A 12,760-nucleotide genomic window follows, 5' to 3' on the forward strand; every position below is an offset into this window, starting at 1 on the left:
TGGAAGTAGCACTTCTGAATTGCTAAGGGGTCCTCCTGTTACAGGACAACACTAAGTCCCACGTATCTAGGATGACCCGGGACACCATTTTACTCCTTAGATGGGAAACACTATTGCATCCGTCATACCCCACGGACATTGCACGGTCCGATTATCACCTGTTCAATTCTTTGGACAATCATCATAGAGGACGCCAGTTCAAATCTTTAGTAGAGGTGCAAAATGCACTCGATACCTACTTCGCTTCACAGCCCACCAAGGTCTACCGCGATGGAATCCATGGCCTTTCAAAATGTTGGCAGAAGATCATCGTTGCTGATGGGGACTATTTTTGATCTTCCAGGTACGTCCCAAGTGACATATCGATGTTCGAAGCTGGTGGGTGAAAAAGCGACAGAACTTTCTTGGTTATCTTTATATACTGTATAACAGTTAGATTCGAACGTGGGGTTTTCCTTTTCGGAAAAAAAGCGCTAACCATTTCATATTCTCGCTGGATAAACACTGAAGGAATTCATAACCTCACTACTAAATTTGATTTCAACATCCGACAACACTTGTAACGTAAAATGGCCAACGTTTCTTGCAATCTACAACCTTTTATTGCGACCTCAAGATTGCTATGGAGATTGTTTTTAAAATGCTCTAGAGTAGAAAACAGTTAAGAAGAAAGGTAAACAAAGTAGACTAAAGAAAAAAAAAACATTTTGTTCAACATTGATGTTGAGTTTTACAAGCTGTCAACAAAATGAAGAATTCTTCCTTTTTATTTATTTATGCAACAGTGTCACTTGACCTTGGCGTGGTCCCATTACCTTAAACTCTTAAAAAGCAAAACACCACCTTGTCATTAATCAAGAGGACGATATAATCCTGAAGTACTTCGCTGACAGAAAGTGTTAAACGCCTATCTTTTCGATGACATACGATATGCTCGTAGTGCAATGTCCTTGGTGAGAGCTTCTTTATTAGTGCAAGAAAAAAAAGTTTGTAAATTTAATTCCTATGTATATATATTTTTCTTAGATCAACAAAGAAGATATTCGTACGTTAACTTCCCAGATTTTACAACAGGGACAAAACACTGCTTGCAGCAGTGAATCTTTTCCGAACCGTTCTTAGTTCGTTGTGTGTGTGTATATATACAGACAATTTCTCATTAATATTAAATACATTCTTCTGATTATTTCAATATATCTATCCATTGAATATAAATATCAATCTTAAGGGAGAAAACGTATCACGATTTTATCATTTGTGCCTTGGATTTTCTTACTATAAATGTTGGAAGAAAAAAAAAAGTAACGATTCAGCCTTGAAGTAATTTGCAAACATGTTTGACTATACATACATAAATACATATATAAATACATACATATATATATATATCTATATATATATATATATATATATATATATATATATATATATATATATATATATATATATATATATATATATATATATAACATACGAAGGTTTAGAGAATCTATGTTTATACTGTGCGAAATACTTCCTTTGAACTACCACTTCATCACAACATCGTTACAATCATAGCCAAGATTCAATGAAGCTAAAGATTGAATGTGCATATATCACTTCGGGCCCGGGCTGGGCTGGGCTCGGGCTGTGAATGTTTAAATATACAACCGTATTTTCGGGTCTTTTCAAGCCTAAATACGTAAATGCTGTACAACGACATATATTGCACCATTCTTTCTGGAGAACTTTTAAAGTACAACTGCAAAATTAAACCTCTAATTGCTGTAAATAAAAATACAATTTTGCGTTGATTACTAAGTTTCTGTAATTCGGGCTTATTTCGGGCTCATTTGATTATCAGACTCAAGCTTTGGCCGGGATCGAGCCATATTTCGGACTCGGGTCAGGCCTAACCTTGTAAATTTACGGGCCGGGCTAAAAATTCCGGCCCGTGCAGACCTCTAATGTGTATGACGATCAGTTGTATGGATTTTGTAGTTGCATATAATATTTGTAGAGTTACCCAAGAGATGAGACAAGACAAAGGTCTTTCAGTAGAAAAAATATCAAAGAACACGTTCACGGCAGAGATGGAGTGCGTCAGTGGGTCGGTGGGTCAAGTTTTCTGACTGGGTAAGTGAGTCGTGGGTCAACAGCATGTGAGACACTGTGACCCACCACCCATCGTGACCCACTGCGACCCACCACCCACCATGACCCACTGGACCCACCACTCACTGTGACCCACTGCGACCCACCGACTCAGTCTGATCTACCGACCTACTCTGCTCACTGCATTGTAGGCAGTATCTTCTGAAGACTGGTAAATGTGTCTTCATTTTACTTTCAAGACCTTCATTTCCCTTCCTTTTCCATTTGTTTCTGTCTACTTACCTGAGATGAGTATATCTAACCAAGTGAAAAATGAACTTCAGGCGCTTTTGGATATTGATATTTGTAATTGTAACAATAGCAATAGGGCTTATACTACACTTAGCTTTCCAGACCTGTGAGTTTTTAGAGGAGCTAACTACTGGAAAAATACATTTTTGAATCACTGTAATATATAAATTATTATATAAAAAATTGAATCTAACTATGTGTGCCTGATCATCACGGTAAAATTGCAAAGTCAAATGAAATTACTTTTGGTATATAGTTAGGCCTTAATCCAAACTGAGGTAGCGAGGTTGCGAATTTTTGCAAAAAAAAAAAAAAAAAAACAAAATCATAATTTCTTTTTTGCTTTTTCATAATATCAAGGATTTTGATTGTGTTTCCATTTTGCAATTGGGTCTTACTCTGGCCCGCAGGGCTTTACGCTCATTATATTCAAAGGGTCTGGGACTGAGATTAAAACTGAAGCTTGATTCAAACTTGAGCTCAAAGTCGAATTTAATGTTTCTTCGCCCCTAGCTCGAAAAATGTTTGCTGGCCGTAGTCCCGATGTAGAAAATTTCAACAATATAAACTTATTTTATGCATACCCTTGTTTCAACATTTTTTGTATAAATTTTGATTGTGTTAGGATGTTGCAGGGGCCCGCCGCGCAGCAGCACAACAATGTTATTCGTCCATCCCTATGCAAGCATCTTCTGCATCACCAATAATTGAAGCCGAGGCTCGTTAGAAAAATTACTTTGGAAGTTTTTACTCGGACTTTAATCACGTTTTTCCGGGTTCGATTCCCGATGGGGTCACTCGGTCGAAAAGTGTATCACGCTTTTTTAGGCCAGCCACCCAGAATGAGGTTTACCTCATTCACACCAGGCAAATGCCGGGGTGGTACCTCACTTATAGGTTTCAAGCCGCTTCCTTCCTTTCCCAATCGTTTCTTCCTTCCCTTTCCCCGGACATTATGCTCGCCGAGGGACGTCATCTCTCAAATGTGACGGGCTAAATGGCCATAGATGCTGAAAGCCCAGAAACCTAAATCCTAATCCTAAATCCTTTAATCACGATTATTATTATTATTATTATTATTATTATTATTATTATTCAAATTTCACAATTTTTCGACTTCTTTATAAAGTTTTCGTCTAATTTTCGCCCCATAAGACCGTTACCCCCGGGCCTGGGCCTAGTGGTGAATCTGGCCCTGTTTGCACTCGATTAAACCTCTGCTCACCATTAGGGATGCGCACGAGACAAGATTTGAGGCTGTCTCGTCTCGAAAATGTGCTGTAAAGTGATGTCTCGACTCGAAAAACGTATATTTTTCTATTGAAAGAGCTGTGCCTCGACTCGAATTTTCTCAGGAAAATTCTGTCTCGACTCGACTCGTGCGCATCCCTACTTACCATCCTCAGTGAGACTCTCGCTAGTTTGTGGGGCCGAGGTGGGTCAGTAGTAGAGGGTTCACCTCTGGTGCTTAGGGTTCCGGGTTCGATCCCAGTCCCCGCCAAGTGAACTTTGTGGTGGACAAACACCGTGTGCGTGGGTTTTCTCGGGGTTCTCCCGTTTCCTCCCACTTTCTTCATTCCACCATTTCATTCATTACTCATCATCACCGTCTCCTTTAGCCTAACCGGCATAATCGTGGGACGTAAAACTCAAAGATTTCATTTCATTTTTTCTCGCTAGTTTGATCTCGTGCTCATCAATTTAATTAAGCTAGCGCTCGCTGAGGGCTTTCTTACTAGGGCTTACACTTGCTCGTGTATGCTTGAGCCTACTAGCCTCGTTGGCCTCACTCAGACTAGGGCTCCGGCTCTCCATCCACTAATGGGAGCAGTGCTCACACGGTGTTGCTCTCAATTAGTTTTTGTGCTCGAGGAGATTGAACCCAAGACTCGGGGTCGTGAAATTTCGACATATCTGTTGATTTGTGGTTTACTTGCTACTTCCCCTGCTCTGGTCCCACGTGGACAGATGCATAGAAGTGGGTTTAGGGCACAGGTTGTAACCATGAGAATGCTTGTGGGAACATTTTTTTTATTGAAAAATGATATAACGAAACTAAAGATGTAAACTTAGATCAAAAACAAATGTACGTTTGTAACAGTGAATGGTAATTTTGGGGTAAGAAAGGTAAATTTGCGTGGAAAATGATAAATATGGGGGTGGTAAATTGGGCGGAAATTGGTACATTTGGGGAACAAATGTAAATTTGAAAGAAGAAAGGTAAATTTAGGGGAAGAGTGGTAAATTTGGAAGAAAATGGTAAGTTTAGGACAACAAAGGTAAATTTGAAGGAACAAAGGTAAATTTGCGCGGAGAATAGAAATTTGAGGAAGAAAGATAATCTTGCGGGGAAAGTGGTAAATTGTGTGAGTGGTAAATTTGGATGAAAATGATACCTTTGGGGCAATAAAGGTAAATTTGAAGGAACGAAGATAAATTTGCTAGAAGAATGTTAAATTTGGGAAGAAAGGGTAAATTTGCTGGGAGAGTGGTAAATTTGAAGGGTGATAAATTTGGAGAAATATGTTAAATTTGGAGAAGAAAGGTAAATTTGAGGGAGGTGCGCCCAAGCCGTTGGAATTATGGGTACCCGTGTCTACAGGTGTGTTACTATGATTGAAGTACCTTTCCAATTATCTCATGACGTTGAGTGAATACTAAAAAGAAACAAAGTTGTTTTTGCTCTCTCTGAGAATCGAACCTGAAGCTATGCTCGCTGATATTATATTTAATGAAGTTAGATAACGCATACAAGAAAACATTTTGTCCTTATAGTGCATAAATAAAATTTATGCAGGTGTAGATAGAAAACGAAACCGAGAGAAGAGATGCTAAATAGAGAAAGAGACGTGGCGCTAATAGGCGGAGGCCCTGAAGTCAGTTCAGAAGCCGCAGCTCGTAAATATAATCAGATATGGAGCCGCGCCTTCTTTTTCCAACACCAGCAAAATAGTTCGCTTCAGGTCAACCACCTGCATTAAGAACTTTGTACGTATTACGAGTATGTTAATACTCTACATTGAAAATATATTTGTTTCCAAATGATGATTCTAAAGTCATATCTACAAATAAAATTATTAATGGTTGATAGAATGAGATGTGGAGATAAGTAATCTATTGTATATACTGTTTTCAGGATCTATCAGGTCAATAAATAAACTGATAATAATGGAAGTAACCTGGCTTACTATAAACGAAGGTGTAGCATACAACCATAATGAATACCAATTGAATTCCACACTCAAGGCACAAAAATCAACATCAAATTTGAAACAAAGACCGTGAAGTTGACATCATATGAGTTGTTACCTCTTTGTTAATGAGGGTTCCCTATAAAGACTCGTATATAGTAACAACAACAAGTGTTATTCTACGATTCAAAACTTCCTCGTAGCTAAGCGGATAGCGTACGCGCCTTTCTTGTGGGGGACCCAGGTTCGATTCCCTGAGGGAGCTCATGTTGTTCTGACCCATGTTAATCTATAGGCCCACGTCTCATATAGCCTCGACGCTAAACTAAAATCAAATCCAATCAAAATGTATAACGATTCAGGTAAAGAGGCAAACTAACGACAGTTCAATTCCCGCGATTTCAAGATTGCAGCATAAATTAACCAAAAAACTTAACAAATACAGTATAAAATCCTAACATATTATTAGAATGTAACCAAAAAGAATGACCAAACACACGCACACACACACACACACACACATATATATATATATATATATATATATATATACGCACACACACACTAGTGGATAAATACGATCGAGCTGAACAGAATGATATGAAATGAAATGAAACATTTCACGCTCATGCACATTAAGCTAAAGAGGACGGATGATTAAGGCGAGGGAATGATGACGAAATAATTGGTGAAAGGGGAATGTGGGAGGAAACGGAAGTACCCCGAGAAAATCTACGAACACGATGTTGTCCATCATAAACTTACTTGGCCGGGTACCGAACCAGGGACCCCATGCACCTCCATCTATCACCACATCATGAATTTCAAACCAACTCGTCATCTCCGAGTGCACGTGGGTCGCCATCACAAAATCGGGAAAACTATCAGAAGTTGCTGTATTGTACTATGAGGTATCGTGCCCAACACGAAGAATTACGTGATTTAAATAATAATAATAAAAATAACAAGTTTTGGACATGTGATATATTGGACTGAAATTTTGTGAAAACGACAAACATTATTTATTTGAAGTCATGGACAGTAAATTTTCATTATCACAATAATGTTAAAATTATATTTTAATTTTAATTTCTTTCAACACAACTTACAGTTCATTTATAAGTCCGCACATAAGATAAATTACTTTTTGTGGTGACTCTTTCGTTTCATATATTTCTTAATGAATAAATATACGGATTTTCCTTTCTCCACATTCCTAAGGATCACCTTATCTGGCGTCAACCTGTACTTTTTGCATTTAATCAGCCTGCCTTCGATACATTCAACTAGGAATTCAACGACTGATACCTTGGAACAAATCTATTAGTCCAGTCAACGTACGTAAAAAAAGACACTTCACCTTGAACAAATTGCAATAGAAATGAAACATGCGCCAAAATGATGCTGAGCACATTCTAAGTAAACCTGAACACGTCCTAAAGAATGTTCAATCTGGAAGGTCGTTAAATCCAATATGGCATTTACGACACAGACATAATAACAAACGGAGTAATTATGTGAAATTGTAACAAAATTACAGACTCAACATCCCTGATAAAAGTTGTTCACCACTATGTGTCTTTTCGAATGAGGCATTGAACATACCTCTAATATACAGGGTGTCTCAAAAGTACCCTGATATAGGGTAACTCTGTTATTATCACAGTTACAACAAAATGTAAGAGGGAAAACCGTCTCCAAATATGATGTTTTCAATCTAAAGTGAAGGATTTTTTAAATCGGACCAGCCGTTTGTGATGTACACTCTTCACGCGCCCAATGTTAAATAAAAATGCAACGTTGCCATTTACACGGAGATGGATAAATTTTGTAAGAGTATTATAAATGGAGGCATGTTTGAAATGGGAGCTGGATATAGACACGTTAGTGTAAAAGACAGTAACTTCATTCACTTATATTGTGGGTCCCAGTAAATGTCAACGTTGCATTTTCATTTAACATTTGGCGTATAAAGTGTGTATAGTCCTAACGGCTCGTCTGATTTAAAAAGATTCTTCACTTTAGATTGAGAACATGATGTTTGGAGGCGGTTTCCCCTCTTACATTTTGTTGTAACTCTGATAATAAAATTGTTATCCTATGTCAGGGGTCTTTTGAAACACTCTATACTTCATTCATTATCTACACATAGTAGACCCTTTATGCTTCTTGTGAGTGTAAATGTAACTCTGTTTGTAGTTATTGTTTTCAAATGGCTGAATGATTGAATACTGAAACTGTAACTGATGATTTTAATTTTATTTATCTCAGAAGTAATGTCAAGGAACTCAGAAAGTGAGTGAATTATGTGCAGCTGCAATGACTGCCAAGCCTGGAAAAAAGTAATCAAGAATACAAAAAAAAAAAAAAAAAAAGGCGTGAATTTCAGTCAAATTAAGAAGGATACGCAATCAAGAATACCGTCCGATAAGAAGACATCTGCAAGTAATTATTCTGCTTTCAAATTCGCCAGTATTTCATTTTGCTCTTGTTTTTTTTTTTTTTTTTTTTTTTTTTTTTTTTTTTTTTTTTTTTTTGTGAGCCTGATAGATATGACGGTAAGTGGAAGGATCACTGTCTAATTGCACTAAAAGCTAATACTTTTCAAGAAACAATATTGAAATTATGTGAAGATGTCAGAGATTTGTTTGCGAAAGACGCAGTGTACCACACTACTTGCAGTGTAAATTTTAGAACAGCAAAGAGGTTTCTAGGAAAGATGAGGAAGCAGATTTCATCGGGTAAATACCTACCAAAGAAAAAAGGCAAGCCTAAGCACACTGAAAAAAAGTATGCATTCTTGCCAGTAGTTAAGTATTTGGGAATGAACGATGATAGTAGGTTACCATATGTGATTTATTAAAGGTTATGGATTAGGAGCTGTGCTATTCAGAAGAGCAATCGTACTCTGTCAGACACATGAAAGCTAAACTATTGGAATTATTTGCGGAAGAAATCACTGTAACTGAAATAAATGGTAAAGTAGATGTTGTTCCTTTCAAAAAGACATCTGCTAGGATCCTTTAAGACTATTATGAGGAGAATATCAGAAAAGATACTGCATCTCAGAATATGAAATGCAATATCCGTGACGGTACAGGGTGTTCAATAGAAAGCGAGAACCAAAATCGTGGTGCATCTGCAAGCCCAAACCAATATGTAGTGGAGCTTGCATCAGTTTTGGTCGAGCTAACTGCATTATTCACTGACCGAAGAAAGCGATTTTTTTTCAGTGTGTGCAATTGTAGCGATCTCTTTTGGACATACTCCTAACACCTCAAGATTTTACTCGTAAGTGGAAGGGTAGTACTATTTTGATGTTTCCGTGGACTTTATTTTCCACACTCTCATTAACTTTGCTGCAGTTTACACTAATCTCAACTCCTCCTCCAAGGTATTTTTTTCTGATATGCTCATCGCAAAACTCTTAAAGGATTCTAGCAGATGTGTCTTTGAATATACCAACTCTACTTTAGCATTTATTCCAGTTATAGCGATTCCTTCCCTGCTATAATCGTTCATCCCCAAATACTCAAATACTCGCAAGAATGTATTCTCTCTCAGACTGTATGGGCCTGCCTTTTTTCTTCGGTTCGTATTCAGCTGATGACATCTATTTCCTTATCTTTTCTAGAATCCCCTTGCCTATTTTAAAATTTACAATGCAAGCAATGCGGCACACTGGGTCTTTCGCAAAAAAAAAAAAAAAAAAAAAAAAAAAAAAAAAAAAAAAAAAAAAAGAGCGAAATGAAATACAGGCGAATTTGAAAGCAGAATAATTACTTGTAGATGTCTTCTTATCGGACGGTATTCTTGATTGCGTATCCTTCTTGATTTGACTGAAATTCACATATTTCTTTCGATATTCTTGATTACTTTTTTCCAGGTTCGGCAGTCAGTGCAGCTGCACATAATTCACTCACTTTCTGAGTTCCTTGACATTACTTCTGAGATAAATAAAATTAAAATCATCAGTTACAGTTTCAGTATTCAATCATTCAGCCATTTGAAAACAATAACTACAAACAGAGTTACATTTACACTCACAAGAAGCATAAAGGGCCTACTATGTGTAGATAATGAATGAAGTATAGAGTGTTTCAAAAGACCCCTGACATAGGATAACAATGTTATTATCAGAGTTACAACAAAATGTAAGAGGGGAAACCGCCTCCAAACATCATGTTCTCAATCTAAAGTGAAGAATCTTTTTAAATCAGACGAGCCGTTAGGACTATACACACTTTATACGCCAAATGTTAAATGAAAATGCAACGTTGACATTTACTGGGACCCACAATATAAGTGAGTGAAGTTACTGTATTTCTTCACTCCTCCATTCTTCATACTCTTACAAAATTTATCCACCTCCCTGTAAATGGCAACGTTGCATTTTCATTTAACATTCGGCACATAAAGAGTGCACAACATAAAAGGCTCGTCCAATTTAAGAAATTCCTTCACTTCAGATTGAAAACACCATATTTGGAGACGGTTTCCCTTCTTACATTTTGTTGTAACTCTGATAATAACAGAGTTACCCTATATCAGAGGACTTTCGAGACACCCTGTATATTAGAGGTATGTTCAATGCTTCATTCGAAAGGACACATGTTGGAGAACATCTTTTATCAGGGATGTTGAGTCTGTAATTTTGTTACAATTTCACATAATTACTCCGTTTGTTATTATGTCTGCCGTAAATGACCACCAACGGCGACCATATTGGATTTAACGACCTTCCAGATTGAATATTCGTGAGGACTTTTCAGGTTTGCTTAGAATGTGCTCAGCATCATTTTGGCGCATGTTTAATTTCTATTGCAATTTGTTCAAGGTCAATCCTTATTTTGACTGGACTATATAGCGAAAACACATTGTTAGAAAGAGTTGACTAACGGCGACGATGTAGATAGGGACTCTCCGCGACTTAATTTTGGAACCTAAATTTTATTTATCTTTATAACCAAGGGTAACGCATTCTTTTTTATCAACGGCAAAAATGATTTTGTTATTAGGATGCGTTCATGCTCAGCATTATTCTAAGCTATAAATTTATTCTAACTTTGTTGCTTCCGTGCCGAGCTTCTGTTAGAGTTGTCTTGTAGTCTATAACCCAGATTATGTTCTGAAGGAAAACGACAGTACACCGAAAAAATCATCGACGGAGGATGGCTGAATGTTCTAGATAAGGCTGTATAAACTTTTACCTGTCCTAAGTTTATCCTTTCTCTTTCACCTTCTCACATAACAATCTGTTTTGAATTAAGAAGTATTAAATTTCATTTGTTAAGCAACCTAGGTTACGAACGCATTACCTCTGTTCTAAAAAATTTAATTTGCAAAATGTTAGGATGGGCTTGTCAGTTCTAAATCCCCAAATTCTTAATTTTACTTCTGTTACAGTACGTCGAGCTACAAGAACTGTACAGTACCACATGAATTGACCCCAGCTCAGACCCAGAGGAGGGTGCATATGTGCCACCAACTGCAGCACAATCCATGTGATGTACATTTCCTGAAATGGATTGTAACGTACGACGAAAATTGGGTATTTTTCTGAAATTCGAATGTGCAAAAATAGTGGTTGAGCAGGACCAACTTCCAGAATCGATCGTCAAACAAGTTCCTTTCGACCATAAAGTCATGCTCTATGTGTGGTAGAACAACTAGAGGATTAATCATTTCAAATTCATTCCTAACGGCCGTACCAGCAATGTCGATCTTTATTGCGAACAATTGGAGCGGATGTATGCTGCACTACGCCGAAAATATTCCACATTGCTGAATTGTTAGCGCGCTCTGCTATAACAAGAGAATGCAAAACTACACTCGGCTAGCAAACGCAACAAAAAATGTAGTAATTTGGTGACTCGAACTGATGTCACCCGGCATATAGTGTTGACTTTGTCCCTTCAGATGACTGCCTGTTTCAATCCATGGCACATTTCCTGAAATCACGATGCTTCACCTATCAGCAGGAGGCGGAAAAAGCAGTTACTGATTTCTTTGCCTCTAAGGACAAGACGTGGAATCGAGGAACCGGCGGCAAGGTGGCTACAGTCCAACATGAAGGAATCAGCAGGTTGAATGTTAACTAACTTTCATTCTACTATAGTAAATACAGGTATGTTGTGTACAAGAATATTACAAGGCTTATGGTGCTTGTATATGGTGCTGGAGGAGAGGACACTTATTTCATTTTGAATTGCATCTTCGTACCTCTGAGTTCAGTTGGGTTAATTTAACCCCCTTCAATCAAGGGCGCCGATTTCTCTGTAAATTTGGGGTGGGGCATTCAGATGCAGAAGGCATATATGAGGATTTTAAGACAAATTGCAATCAAATTATGCCAAATATTGTATATTCATAAATACAATGTGAGGCTCACATGAGCTTCACTATCAACTGCATATTTCAGATCCAAATTCAAGCAGAACAACATCATTGGATCCTACAGTACATATGTTTAAGAGAGGCTATTTATTGGCCAGTATTCAGTTAATAGCTTCATACAATTTAGCATTCTGGAGTCACTTCGGAAGAAATATTCAAAATAAATTTAATAAACTCACGATGAACAAAAGCAAAAAGAAAAGAAAGTTGGTTGTATCCTCGTCGCCATAAGTGCCTTTACATCGCAGTGACGGGTATGTGACCGCGCAGTACTCCAAGGAAGGGATGGTTGTATAAGAATTTGTGATTAATTTTGAAGAGTTTTTATTTTGACTAGGGAATTAACATAGGTGAAGGGAGTAAAGACACAGATTTGAAGCATCAGTTCACTGTTATTGAAGCATCAGTGCACGAAAAGATTCGTATTCTCAGTTTTTCTATTTATTGTTTTATATGTTAAGTTAAACACCACAATATGTATCACTAATATCGCAGATCGTATTATTTTTTAAAATCGTGTTTGTAACCTATTGTCAAAACATTCATCTCCAGACATGATGTAGAGAGAAGAGAAAGAGATACGACATCTGTAATATATGTATATGTGATTCACTAAGTAACTGTAGAAATTAGTTAAAGGTCACATAAGAGAGCGAAAAGGAGGTCTAGAAGTCTGAACTTTTTAGAAACGTCCTAGATAGGTGAAAATATAGTTAAAAATTGCAAAGGGTATCATGTAATTTACCTCTCTTTTCTTATATTCTAGTATATTTTTTCTTTCACATCCA

At 37.3% G+C, this 12,760-nt stretch overlaps 1 protein-coding gene across 1 annotated transcript in view; it reads left to right on the forward strand.

The window, feature by feature from the left end:
• Positions 1–11,510: 11,510 nt before the first annotated feature.
• The window catches only part of LOC145684849 (cuticle protein 19-like), a 77,951-nt gene continuing 76,701 nt past the window's right edge, over positions 11,511–12,760 (forward strand). Inside the window, exon 1 of the mRNA XM_081757214.1 lies at positions 11,511–11,703. The gene's annotated coding sequence lies outside the window, so the exon portion shown is untranslated. The remainder of the gene's footprint in view (positions 11,704–12,760) is intronic.

This window comes from Thermobia domestica, chromosome 5, assembly GCF_964235325.1.
Source record: "Thermobia domestica chromosome 5, izTheDome1.hap1.1, whole genome shotgun sequence".
NCBI lineage: Eukaryota > Metazoa > Arthropoda > Insecta > Zygentoma > Lepismatidae > Thermobia > Thermobia domestica.